The sequence below is a fragment of the Cydia pomonella genome, unplaced genomic scaffold (assembly GCF_033807575.1).
Source record: "Cydia pomonella isolate Wapato2018A unplaced genomic scaffold, ilCydPomo1 PGA_scaffold_156, whole genome shotgun sequence".
Taxonomy (NCBI): domain Eukaryota; kingdom Metazoa; phylum Arthropoda; class Insecta; order Lepidoptera; family Tortricidae; genus Cydia; species Cydia pomonella.
In genome coordinates, this window is record NW_026907799.1 from 173979 (window position 1) to 186957 (window position 12979).

The 12979-nt window shown below is 33.5% G+C and overlaps 1 pseudogene; it reads right to left on the reverse strand.

The window, feature by feature from the left end:
* Window positions 1-5802: 5802 nt before the first annotated feature.
* The window catches only part of LOC133533332 (uncharacterized), a 68288-nt pseudogene continuing 61111 nt past the window's right edge, over window positions 5803-12979 (reverse strand).

Here is a 12979-nt window from a genome sequence, read left to right on the forward strand (position 1 = left end):
TAATATATGGGAGAATCAACTTTTTAGCGTCATTCGTTGCCATGGTTACGATTAGTTGTCCAGGGGACAAAAGTTCATTGAAATACTGATTTTATGGTACTTAAATGTATTAAACTTGCGTTTTTGTGCTCGTTATAACCAATGTCCATAATGGGCCCCCTACTAAGCATGTTAATAGAACGGCATACAACGTCTCTTCAAACAAACTCTGCCACTGTTGTCCCTTGGACAACGGGACAGGTTAACAAAACAAAAAAAGTTGATTCACCCATATAAAATAAATCGAACGCACACTTAGCGTCATTCATGTATTATTACACTATTCGTATATTATTAAAACTATAAATCCTAGCCCATTTGTATCTGCATCTTCGTCTTTTGTAAATGAGATATAATTTATTATAAATTCGTTACATAATCAATAGTAAATAGTGCAAGGAGCTTAAAGTATGTGTAATATTCATTTAGCGTCAAGTTATACCTAGTATTATTCGATATTTATTGACTATAAACGCGTATTTTGTACGCGTCACCTAGTTATAAATACTTTATACATAATATGCAATTAATGTATGTTACTGTTTTTTTTTACTCCATTGCCGGTACTTTATATAAACGTAACATTGACATCCAAATCTTCCCATAATAGTATTAAGTCTTCCATAAAACATAAGTTTCAGCAGTTTTTCAGAAAGAATTACAAAATGGCACGCAAATAATTACTTATTTAGTAAACTGTTAACCTAAAAATGCGAATTTAGTCACGATAAAGTAACTTAAAAAAATTACAACCAACCATGGATTTAATATATGTTTTTAAGTAACGACTTATTGTAAATTCGGATATATAGGATTTTTGGGCATCACTTATATATATATTTAGTTATGTTTATGGGAATTTACGTAGAAGGTCAATTTTATATAAGTGGATCTCATTTAAATAAAAAATAGAACAAGCTCATTTTATATGTTGGCTTTAAAATATATTATTTTCCGATACGAGTATTTATATTTATTTGCCACTTAGAGTCTGCTTAAGGCTTGTGATTCTTTTTAATTTATCCAGTTGTGTAGTACATTCATAGGCCAAACTAGACTAAGTGCTTCGTAGATTCCTAGGCAAGCTTCTAACTTCCGGCAATGGATTAAAAAACGTCATATTACGAAAATGTATCACATATTATAAAAAAACGACGAAAATTCAAAAGTACATTAAGGTACAGTTTTTTTTTTTACTTAAAACATCGGCTCGAGGCACGACCCTTTTAGTTTTTAAGAGTACTTTAAAACTGACTGATATATCATTCCACTTTAAAATGCCAGGCATAATCGGCCTATTGATTTTTCGTACAAAACGAACACCATGCAATTTAGAAGATTTTTACACTTTTTTTTTTTATAGCGACCATGTCCTTTTTGGGATTATGAAAATGTAATTTACCAATAGATGTTTTAACTCTGGTGCTCGCAGTAACACTAAACATTTTGTATATCACGTATACAGGGTGTCACAAGACACAATTCAAAAACTGAGAGATTTATTACATATATACCTCGTGTCTTCAAAATCAACCCATGTGCCTTTGGTTATCAAGGCCCGGAAACCGGTTAAATTTCCAAACCGTTACCACCAACCACTTACTACCTACTTGGCGAAAAACCTTTTAATACTGGTATGGTTCGTAAAACCGTTATTTTTAAACCAGATATTAGGCGAACATTTCCATAAAGTTCTTGTCTGATTAACCGGTGTAGAGCAATAAAAACCGGTTTCTTCCTATGTCGGTGTCCCACGCCCACCACCACCAAGCCAGCCGGCCTTGTCGCTCGTCGAATAAACCGGTTTATTTAGGTTACAATAAAGGTCTTAAAAATTCGGAGTAAAACTGAAATAAACCGGTATATATCGCTATTTTTAAAACCGGTTCCTAGCCTTGTTGGCTATTTTTGTTCGATGGTGATATGTTTTTGCGACATCCTGTATAGTTTAAAACACCCGAGTGTATTTAATGAGCCTGTTTTGAATAACGACTGATAAAAGCATTTAAACATGTTGCCATAGGTATACTATCGTGTAGAAGCGACATTAATAATTTTATATACGAAATTACTACAGACTATATTAATTATAACTCCTCAACTTACAGGGGTCTGAAACAGCCCCCCAAAAAAAAAAACAGTTTAAAATCGCGTCAGTTGCAAGGAGGGGGCAAAGCCCCATTTTAAGGGGTGTATCACAAACTACAGAGTACAATGAATTCAGTCGATCGACTAAATACCGCAAAGTAAAAACATTTGGGACACTTGTAGAGGAGTCCTCATTCTGTTTGTCTTGCCCCGAGCAAAATAAACTGATTCTTTTACCCCACGTGTCTTTATTCCATTTACATTTCAATAAATAAATAAATAAATAAACAATTCAATTTAATAATAGTAATATTTAATTTAATGAATAAAGGGAATAATAATATTTAATTTTATTTTATTTACAATAGCAATATACATAATGGATATATACCTACAGAGGATGCCGGCGGCATTTCCTCGTTGTATCGCAATACTGATACGTTGTGCGAGGAAGCCGCCAGCTCTTCGGTCACCAGTTACGTCAACCAGACGATTCGTGATTTCTGTGAAAAACTTGTGCACGCTGGGACCCCATGGTCCTAGAGGGTCAACTATGATCTTAGTACCTAATGTCGCCTCTACACGTTCGGTTCAAAACGGCCTTAAAGTTGTTGAAAAATCGTGGAATGGTTTTCTTGTGGTGTCATCGTTTAATTATAATTTTCCATTGATGCCGGTGCATAATTTGTCGACTAATAAAAATCATTCGTTCACTAGAAGTGATTACACTTAGTGATATTTATAATATTGTAATATGTAAGATAAAAAATATTAGTGATAATTTTTTTAATTAAAAAAACTAACCAAATTTAGTTGGATTATATTGTTCATTGAACTATTATTTTATATTGGTCTCAGTATGTCAAAGATGTGTATTTATTGAATAACGTAATAGTTGGGATTTTTTTATGCCATTTCGATAAAAATATTGTTAATTTTATAATACACTGCGCTTAGTGAATTCCTCTTATGTGTGTTATCCTTGGAATTATTGTGATTTTTGGACATTATTGAATATGCACTTGGACAATGAAAATTGGTCACTATGCATAAAGTTTATGCAGTTTGATCGGTTTTTGTTACCGAGTGTAATTACTCTCAATTAGTTTCTGACTGACTTCAAATAAAATGTAAATAATAAGTTTAAACTTTTTTTTTTAATTTATAACAAATCGGCAATTTAAACTGCCTTTTCTACATATTTTCGCAGTGTTTTGATTGATAATTTATATTGATTACTATTGTTTTGTGGTGCGACACTAAGTGATCTATTACTGGCCATGCACTGTCAATAAAAATGATACACATATAGGAAACGTGCATAAACTATAGGAGGCAGCACAGGAGCCGTCAGATTTTTGGCGCGAGGCGTAAATGTGATGTTTATTGTTCCGATGTAGCCCACAAGATGGCAGAACCTACTAAGTACAAGAAAACACGTGACGTGTAAATGTACATGTATATAATTCCGATTCCGACCACAAGATGGCAGACCCTCCAATGCGCACGGTCCCTATTTTTCACGCATGAACTAAACATCTTTGAGAAAATAAATAAGAAATGTATTGTTAAACGTTAATACTCAAAACGGTTTTTTCCCATACATTTTTAGTTTAGGTGTAGGGAGTAGGAACTTTTCATATTTTCAGTACCATAACAATATAAACATGAAGACAGTACAGCCACTAAAAATGTTTTTAGTTTCTTATCTGGTATCACTTTGTATACGTACTAGCGCTTTGTATATCATGCACAAAGACAATTCTACCCAGTTCTTCAGAAATATAGTACAACCAACGAAACAAATGAAATGCACAGTCAGCAAGCTTGGCTTAGTGTACATTTTATTTCAGTCATCTCCACAAACCTGTAGGGCTAAGATGGCTCTTCATCATTTGTCTTCCTGCCACGCTGCAGACAAATGATAAATGATTAATAATGCTGCTGTTTGTTTGTTGTATGCCTGTCACGTTCTAACAAGTGATAAAAATGGAACCATGCTGCCACCGCTGTCATCGTTATTTATTAACAGTGTCGGGCCTGCCCTATGTATTAACTTATTCGAATGCTTGTATGTCAGTAGGTGCCGCTAGCTTAGTGTTACCATGTAGATTTACAATGTCCTATTATTTTTTTGTAGTCATATAATTGTAAATAGTGGTAACAAATTATATTTTTTTGTGATCATACACTTTTGTTTTTTTTTTCTTTCATTTTGCACTTGAAAACTGAACCTTTTGCTTTTAAACAGTCTTTAAGTCTCGTTCGCTTTAAAAGGCTGGCGTCCACGAGGCTCGCCGAGGCGCATCGAATTGCAATAATTTGCCTTCTATATATTTACTATGAATGGTGAATTCGATTCGACACGCCGCGGCTTTTCGTCAATAGACGCAGTTTCATAGTAAATAATAATAGAAATATAATAGTAATAGTAGGCGAATTATTGCGATTAGCCTCTGCGAGCCTAGTCGACGTCGGCCTTAAGAACTATCTCCGAAAAAATACATAAAAGGGGAAAAAAGTACGTTGCTAAGAACAGGGTACAAATTTTTTTTTTTAATAATTGATTTTTTGAGTTTTTTTGCTTTCCTATCCAAATAGGTATCCTATGAAATACACTGCCGTACACGATTTTATTTAAAACCGTAAATTACAATACAAATTTTAATCGAAAGCTAACATTTTGGTAGAAACCTACCAGAATTGTATAGACATGGTTATTGAAATATCAACCCAATGTTTTTGCAATAAGGCGGATTGTTCGTTACGTTGGTCAGCGTCTGGTTAACTATTGTAATGTTTTACATGCGCTGGAGTCAATAAATCGATAAGTGAAATGTATTTGTGCTTTCATTTTAAATTTCCTACCTACGATAAAAGAGAATGACAGTGACTATTGACAGTGAAGAATTGGAATGAAACGAAGAGAACGTAGTGTTGTTAACATCATGAGTTCCAGACGCAATTGTTTTGTGTGATACAGGAACCGGTCCGGTATCCCCTTCGGGCTTTTGGAAGGGGTATTTCGTAAGGCTTTGGCTACCAAAGCCGTTACTAACTAAAACCCTTTCATTTGGTCATTAAAACGCTTCATAATACGGGTAAGCTGACATCCGTTTTTAGCGCTTAGGCACTAACCTCTTGAAGGGGTATCGATTATAAATTATGACTCTTATGCCATTTTCAAATATCAAATATTGGGTGAGACTGGGTGTCTAGCGCGTTGACAGCACAGGTGTTAATTTTTTGAATTAGGAAGGGGATACCCTTTCATTTTAGCGGTATCTTTGAAAGGGAAACCCCTTCCTATAGTTCGTTTTTTTCAGCATTAGGAAAAAGGTAAACAAGTTTGCCTAATGTCTAATGTAGTGTCTTGTCTAATGTATTTTGATTGAAAAACTCTTTAAAAAAACAGTGAGCAGTAGTCTAACTTATGAAGGCAAAATAATGTAAATGATTGTATATGATTTATAATGGTTATTCAATAAAAAGATCCGTCATAATTGCTTACCTTCTTTCTAATGCTAAAAAAAACGAACTATAGAGCTAAGTCAAATGAACAGGTAAGCAATTCAAAGGGAAAGCCAATCCTTGACGCTGTTCAATAAACGACTAAGCCATTTAAAGGCTTTTTCTGGGAAGGGGTGGTCGAGTCCCTATAAATCAAAACACAGCTTAAAAAGGCATTTCTTTTATTAAAAAAAGAGAAAATAAAATTACAGAAAAAACACATTGCGCAACATTTATAAATAATATCTATCGGTCATAACCACATATTATGCGTCAACAATTATTGAAATTTACAATGTCAGTGTATAATTATTTTATACAAAGTCTATTCACTGGATACTACAATTTTGAATATAAAATGGGGAAAATAAAATAAAATATTTATAGTAAAATGGGTAAAATAAAAGGTAAGTATTTGCAAGCGAAATTGACATTTAAAAATGGCAGAGAATTCGGAGTGGGATCAGAATGCAGTATCCAGCGAAAAACTTAGTCTTAGTAATAATGAGGCCGCAGTAGTGAATAAACGGTGGCATCTCTGAGCTATCCTCAGGTTATTTCACAATAACCTATTAGAAGAGGAGATCTTTAGATATCGTTTACATTCAATAACGTTATTTTACAGCAAACTTTGTTACACGATTAACTATTCTCCGAAAGATAGTGAAGAAATCTTCACATACTTCATTAATCAAACTTAAACCTTCGTGAGACATATTCTAAAATATTTAGTTACAGTCAGCTGCGGGCTGCGGACCCCGCGCGCCCCGCCCCGCCCTGTCAGGCGCGCGGGGAGGCGCGCACTGCACGGAGTGCAGCCGTTGCGAGCCCTCAAGCCTGAGGAAGGACCCTCGATGGGTTCGAAATATGTCGCCAAAAGCGACAAATAATTCAAGAGAGTGTAACCGTGTAACTAATTTTTTTACTTCATTAATCATTATGTCAAAAGGAATATCAGTATTATCATATTTATCATACATTAGTGATAAATCACTTCTGAAAATACCAACTGAAAATGTCAAGCTATCTCCCTATTTTCAGGAGTACTAAGTCATTTGAGAAATGAGATTCTGAAGGTCTAAGCTACTGTAATCATGTCAAAGGGTCTCGATAAAATAGCTCCGATTTCACCGTTTTTTTAGGTATCAAAAACACCTAAAGCCGACAGTAAATGTGTTCACGCCGCCCAAAAACGATTCTGACGAACGCTGTCAATGTAACCTTAATGCTTTCGTATAAGGTCCATATTAGCTCGCTTGCACCCATGATAATTGCATAAAACTAGTGTAAATGGCTTAATAGGTAGCTATTTTTAGATTTTATGTGCCTTTGACATGATGGGTTTACACAAGGTTCTTTTTTAATAAATTATTCGAGTTACAGTGGAATATTTTAAACATATATATATCGATAAGTACCTACTTACATAAGTCACTTTTTGGAGTTCATCTTTGTAGTTAAGTAACGATGAAAGCGAAGCGAGAGTGAATGTTTTAAGTATTAATTATTGCACTTTAACATATCAGATCACAATATGTGCAAAATAGCACTTAGTACACTAAGTTTAAGGTTTAATTTACCATTTGTCACAATTCCTCCGTAGGACCTTATTTAAGTTAGATAACATAAATTAACAAACATGTGATGTATATTTTGGTAACTAATTTTTTTTAGGTTTGAGGTAGAGATAAATAGAAACATCTCTGTTATATATTTTGGCTGGCTTTTTAAACGGGTCTTTGGCTGAGTGCTCGCATTTCAAAAGGTGAGACAGGTCCAGAACTTTGTTGATATTTTCGATTAAATTTTCTACAGAATAAATTTTATGAAATCGTAACTTTAGTAAAACGTATAGTTGAAATTGGCGGCATTAATATGAATATATAAAGTTAATTCACTACAAAATTAAATCCAAAATAAAACAAATCGACCTGGGTACATTTTAACATTTTTTCATCAGCTGAGCACACTATTAGAAACATTTTAGAGGTCTCACAATATGATTGTTATAATACTTAGATTAACCCTTAGTGTGCGGCACGTCATTAAGTGATTATGAACCTTGTCGGGATGAAAGAAGGCTGACATTGGTCTGTAACCGCGAAGATCATTTGCACTCAGCCAGATTGGTATAGGTCAACGCTTAATCCAGACGGTTGACAGTGATATATTCAAACACAATGTAAATTGTTCTTGAATAAATAAACTGAACTGAACTGAATTGATAACAGTGTGTTTCAATGTTTGGCTTCGTCAACTGGTTTTTGTTAAAGAAAAAAATATATATTTATAATTAGAACCAAACCTAACCTCGCCAACCGTCTGAGTTAAGTGGTTTTTAGATTACTTTCAATGCTGGGTGGGCTCTAGCGATACCTAAACTAATTCTAATTTTACCAAAGAAAGCGGGTATCAATATCAATGGATAATGTTCAATTTTTAATCTTATCTCCATTAGTCAAGGTCGGCTTTGCTATGACACAGTTTATTACGAACGTTACCCTCCCTGGCAGTCTGAACAACTAATACCTTATAAACTAGTTTATAACATTAATATTGTAAATATATTTGTAAAAAAGCCTATACATATACAAAGTACAGAAGCGTACATAAGTGTTGTACTTAGAGAGATTTGTGGTTTTATAATCAGTTTATAAACTTGTCGACATTAATAGATTATGTTTATAGAGAAAAAGTCAAGGTGCCGTAATAGATTTGTATTATGTATTTCCATCGTTCTGTTCTCGGTATATTTACCTAATCAAGAGATTTGTAATTTTCATACATTTAGAAACTTATAATTCATTTATAAGTTATGATACATCCTTAAATGACGTTGATACGGTATAGGACAACAGAAGCAAAAGAAACTGCAGTTTATGAATTATGTTAAGAGATCTTCTCTTAATATTAGCATAATAAGATAAACCTATGTTTGTCGACAGGTTTATAACAGATAGTATAATTTATTTGTTGGTAAAACTTAATGCTTTGTGCATCGAAGCGTTTTAATATAGTCTCAATAGTCAGAACAATCACAACATCCTTATATTCTTGTCGGTGTACGGAGATGAAATGTAAGCCCTGGAAAAAGAGAAATACGTTAAAAAAAAATAAATAAAACAGTGCAATGTTCATAGTAAAATAGAGTAAATAAAGTATTTCATAGCTAAGGCTATGCTACAATTTTCACGATAAAAACATAGGTACCTAATGGAACATGTTTACTAAAAATATCAGTACAAAAAACGCAAGCATCAATAAAATGTAAAAAAAAGCAATTTCAAGGTCCTTATCATCATTAAATTCCAGACAGTTAAATCACGCTATAACCTTGCTGGAATTAAAAACCTTACAATAGATTTCTTGTGGTCAGTGAGTCGGAGAAGAATAGGTATAGATGAGGACGTTTTATTATTAGTAGAGAATTTGAAATAGAGGTGGGTTGTCAAAGAAAACTTTGTAGCCACAGTAAATTTACTGCCATCTTTCGACACATGGTTAACACTTTTAGAACGCCACACCCCTATTTCAAATTCTCTTTGCTTAAGAACAACGAAAGACATCCAAAGCAAGATAAAAAAAGGCAACAAGCTCTCAATACGCTAAAATTAATAATAGTGCCATGCATCGTACATCAGATCGAGCAAGCTCCGGATTCTAGCCCAAATCTAGGCAACGAGAGAATATTTATGTGTGCTAAATAGAGACGCCTGCTAGCAAAATTACGATTTAATGTTTGAAAGAAAAATATAAAAATACACCGCACCGATTTCGACTCTTGGTCCAGATTTTGTGTTTAAAGAACTTTATTTCTCAAAAGAAATTTTACATTTCACTTAATGAGAATATATACTAAATCAAAAGTAAATCAGTGAGCATCGCAAGTTATACAAAACGAACAAAAACAATAACTAATTAGACTAAGACGTTTTTGTCACAATAATTAATAGTAGCACACTGCAGGTAGCACTATAAAAGTTTCGAAATAGGTACTCCAAACCGAATCTTGCAACCGGCGTGAAAATGTATTTTACAGTACATATGGGGCTACTTTATAGCACTAGTGCGAGAAGTAGCATATTATGTTACTGTGTCGAACATTTAAAGGGCCATATGTACTGTAAAACGTTGTACGATACATGTGCGAATAGGTAATTCGCAACTCGTGTCGATTTAAAACACTCCCTTCGGTCGTGTTTTAATTTATCGCCACTCGTTTCGAATTTCCTATTTTTCGCACTTGTATCGTAATGTACTATTTCATAAACTGTATTTTTTTTTATAACAATCGGCAGCTGTTTCAAATTAATCTAATGCAATTTTGGATCTGATATACGTCACTACAAAAGTGCATGTTATTTTCATCGATAACTAGGTACGTAAAACAAAGTGCTCCACTGTTTAATGGGATTCTGCACTTCAACCATGCATGCTAAACTGACCGAAGAATTTGAGACACTGAGCTTAATAACGAATAAACGAATTTGGTATAATTGCAGTTAAAAAAGCATGTATTAAAAAAAGGAACTTTAGGCTTATTTGAAATTTATAGTCATTTTATAAATTTGTGTTTTTATTAGCAACACGATTTTTCTAAGCTCTTTCCTGATTGGTAATTTAGTTTGCTGTCCGTTTGAACATTTAAATAAATTTAGCGGCAGATGTCGAAGTTAAATTTTATTCTAAATTCGATTTTAAAGATTTTTCTGAATGACTGCTGCCTTTGCTACTTCGTTAACCTAAAACCAAATCGGCCATCAGGTAAGTAAATATCGAATTACCAATTTTCGATGTTATTTTTTTCATTCCAATGTGTCTCACTCCTCAGGTCAACTACCTACGAACAATAAAAGCCACACGACAACGTACAAACTTGCCGAGTTAAACCTTAGTGGAAATTGCTTGGTTTATAAAAGTTTCTTTTCTTGCAGTCTTCTCGCGGCTCGCTATTCGTTTAGCACTGGGAGCATGGATCTAGAAAAATAAGTTTAATACTAATGTTAGTAGTTTTTTAATACAAGGCTAATTTAGTTAATAACATAGAAAATATCTAATACCTAAAACCGGCTATTCGAGAATATCCGGTTCGAAGGACCAATATATTTTTCTTTACAGTATACGATTAAATACTAACAATATGTTTAAACTATGAAATAAATTGAATATATATATATATATATATATATATGTGTACTACTTTTACAGACATAATTTTTATTGACGTATGATTTTTATTATGAAAGCATGTTAGGTCTACCAATTTAATTAAATATCACATAGTCCAAAATAAACCATATATAGCAGGTGTAATATCAAACTTATCACTTTCCAGTATATGAACTAAAATAAAAACGATAATCTAACATGTGACAACGCAAAATATTACATCCTTCTAAGCACCTATCTCTATTTATTTTGATGTATCATATGTAAATATTATAATATTTACTAGAATAATGCTATGAGCCCAGTAATGTGTGCTGGATCTGGCTAATTATAGTGGTTAAAATTAGAAATAATAATAAAATTGATTAGGCACCCCCAACGAATACCTACTTAATCTATCAAAATTGCTCGGGCCTTTCACAGCTGAGGGGATACCATTTTTTACCAATTTCTACCCAAAGGTAAATTTTTAGTAATACACTCGTAAATAGGCGGTAATGCACACTGTCATAGTTGTTAATTTAATATTTAAGAAAATAGTTGTGCTAACAGTATATACTGACTATAATTTATTTTACCAGTGATATCGAGTGAACGTGATTGCAATAAATTGAATTGCATTGGAGTATACAGAAACAGACCCAAATTATCAGTAGAAAAAGGCACGAAATTCAATTTGTATCGACAACTCTTCGCGCCTACTTTTTTAAATATGCCGCCTTTTTGTACGGGCAAGGTCGCTGTGCCAGAGTATAAATTGTTCTCATTTAAATTGGTAGACCGATTGCCAAAGCGCGGACAAAGCACATGACAACAACATTAGTAAATAAAACATAGATACCTTCCGTTTCCAAAGCTATGGGAATGGGACCTGGCAGCGATGGAAGTAAACATACATATAAGCGATACTGTAGGTATAGTAATTAGTTACGAGATTGGCGGAGCGAGATTTTAAACTATGCTATTATGAGGTGTGAAATGAAGCAGGAACTACTAAACGCTGGCCAGAAAATACAATTTTCGGTCTCCTGGGCGTTAACACATTCACCGCTGAGCTACGGTCGTAGCTAACGTTCGTTTCTCGGTATGTAGCGAGAATGCTTCGTACAGGCAAAACGACAACGTGTGGCGATTAGCACTGAATGGGTTAAAGGAAACCGATGATTCAGAGCAAAATCCGACGGTAGTGTCTCGATTCTGATAGCATCAAATGCCAATGCAATAGAAAACAGATTATTTATTAACAATAAAATTATACTGTATGGCGGTTGACGTTACCGGCGTCCTTCTCTTGCCTTTGGTATGGTCATTGAATAAAAAAATATCGATAGTAGGTATAATTGAAGAATTAATTAATTATTTTATCCTGTTTGATGGATCATTCTCTTTTTTTCTCAACAGGTGGTAAATGTTAAGAATGATTACCCTTTATGACGAGAGTATATGTAATATTTTATGATTACGTGTACATTTTATACTTTATGCTTTGACAGCGCAGCATTCAGTATTAGAGAAATCTAGTGTAGTTTCTAGATTCATAGATTATAAGTGCGAAATGAAAAAAATGTTGAGTATTTAACGAACACTACGAGCATAAAAGTAGTAAGAGTAAAATGAAAATACTTCACGTTTGGTATGACAATAGACAATTTTATTTTTGGATAATTTTTTTTACATGATATAAAATTAACTACTTGCCAACTAGCTATACCAATCTCGTATACTTACTCTCGAAAGTATTTCCGTACAAACCTGTTTTTAGGAAAAATATTTTATCCAAGAAACAAACTAATTCATAATGATTCTGCCGAAGGATTGCAAATTTTACTTTATGGTCAGTATTTATAAATAATATTCGTATAAAACAGGCCATACATGAGTAATCAAGATGAAATAGTAGGTAACTACCCAGAATAAGAATGACAACCAACATGATATATTGGACGTGAACAATTATTACTTAAAAATGTTTTGGTCGAGTGTAACATTTATTTGTTTGGCGTTGTGTATTATATCACGTGGGTTGTCATTTGTAGATGAAATACGCAAATTTTAGGTACAAAATGTAGGCAAATTAGTGTGAGCTGCAAGCATGAATCAGATTATAATATGTTAAGTAATTTTTAGAGTATCAAATGCAGACCTTCGCATGTTTAAATACCTAATGCATCCC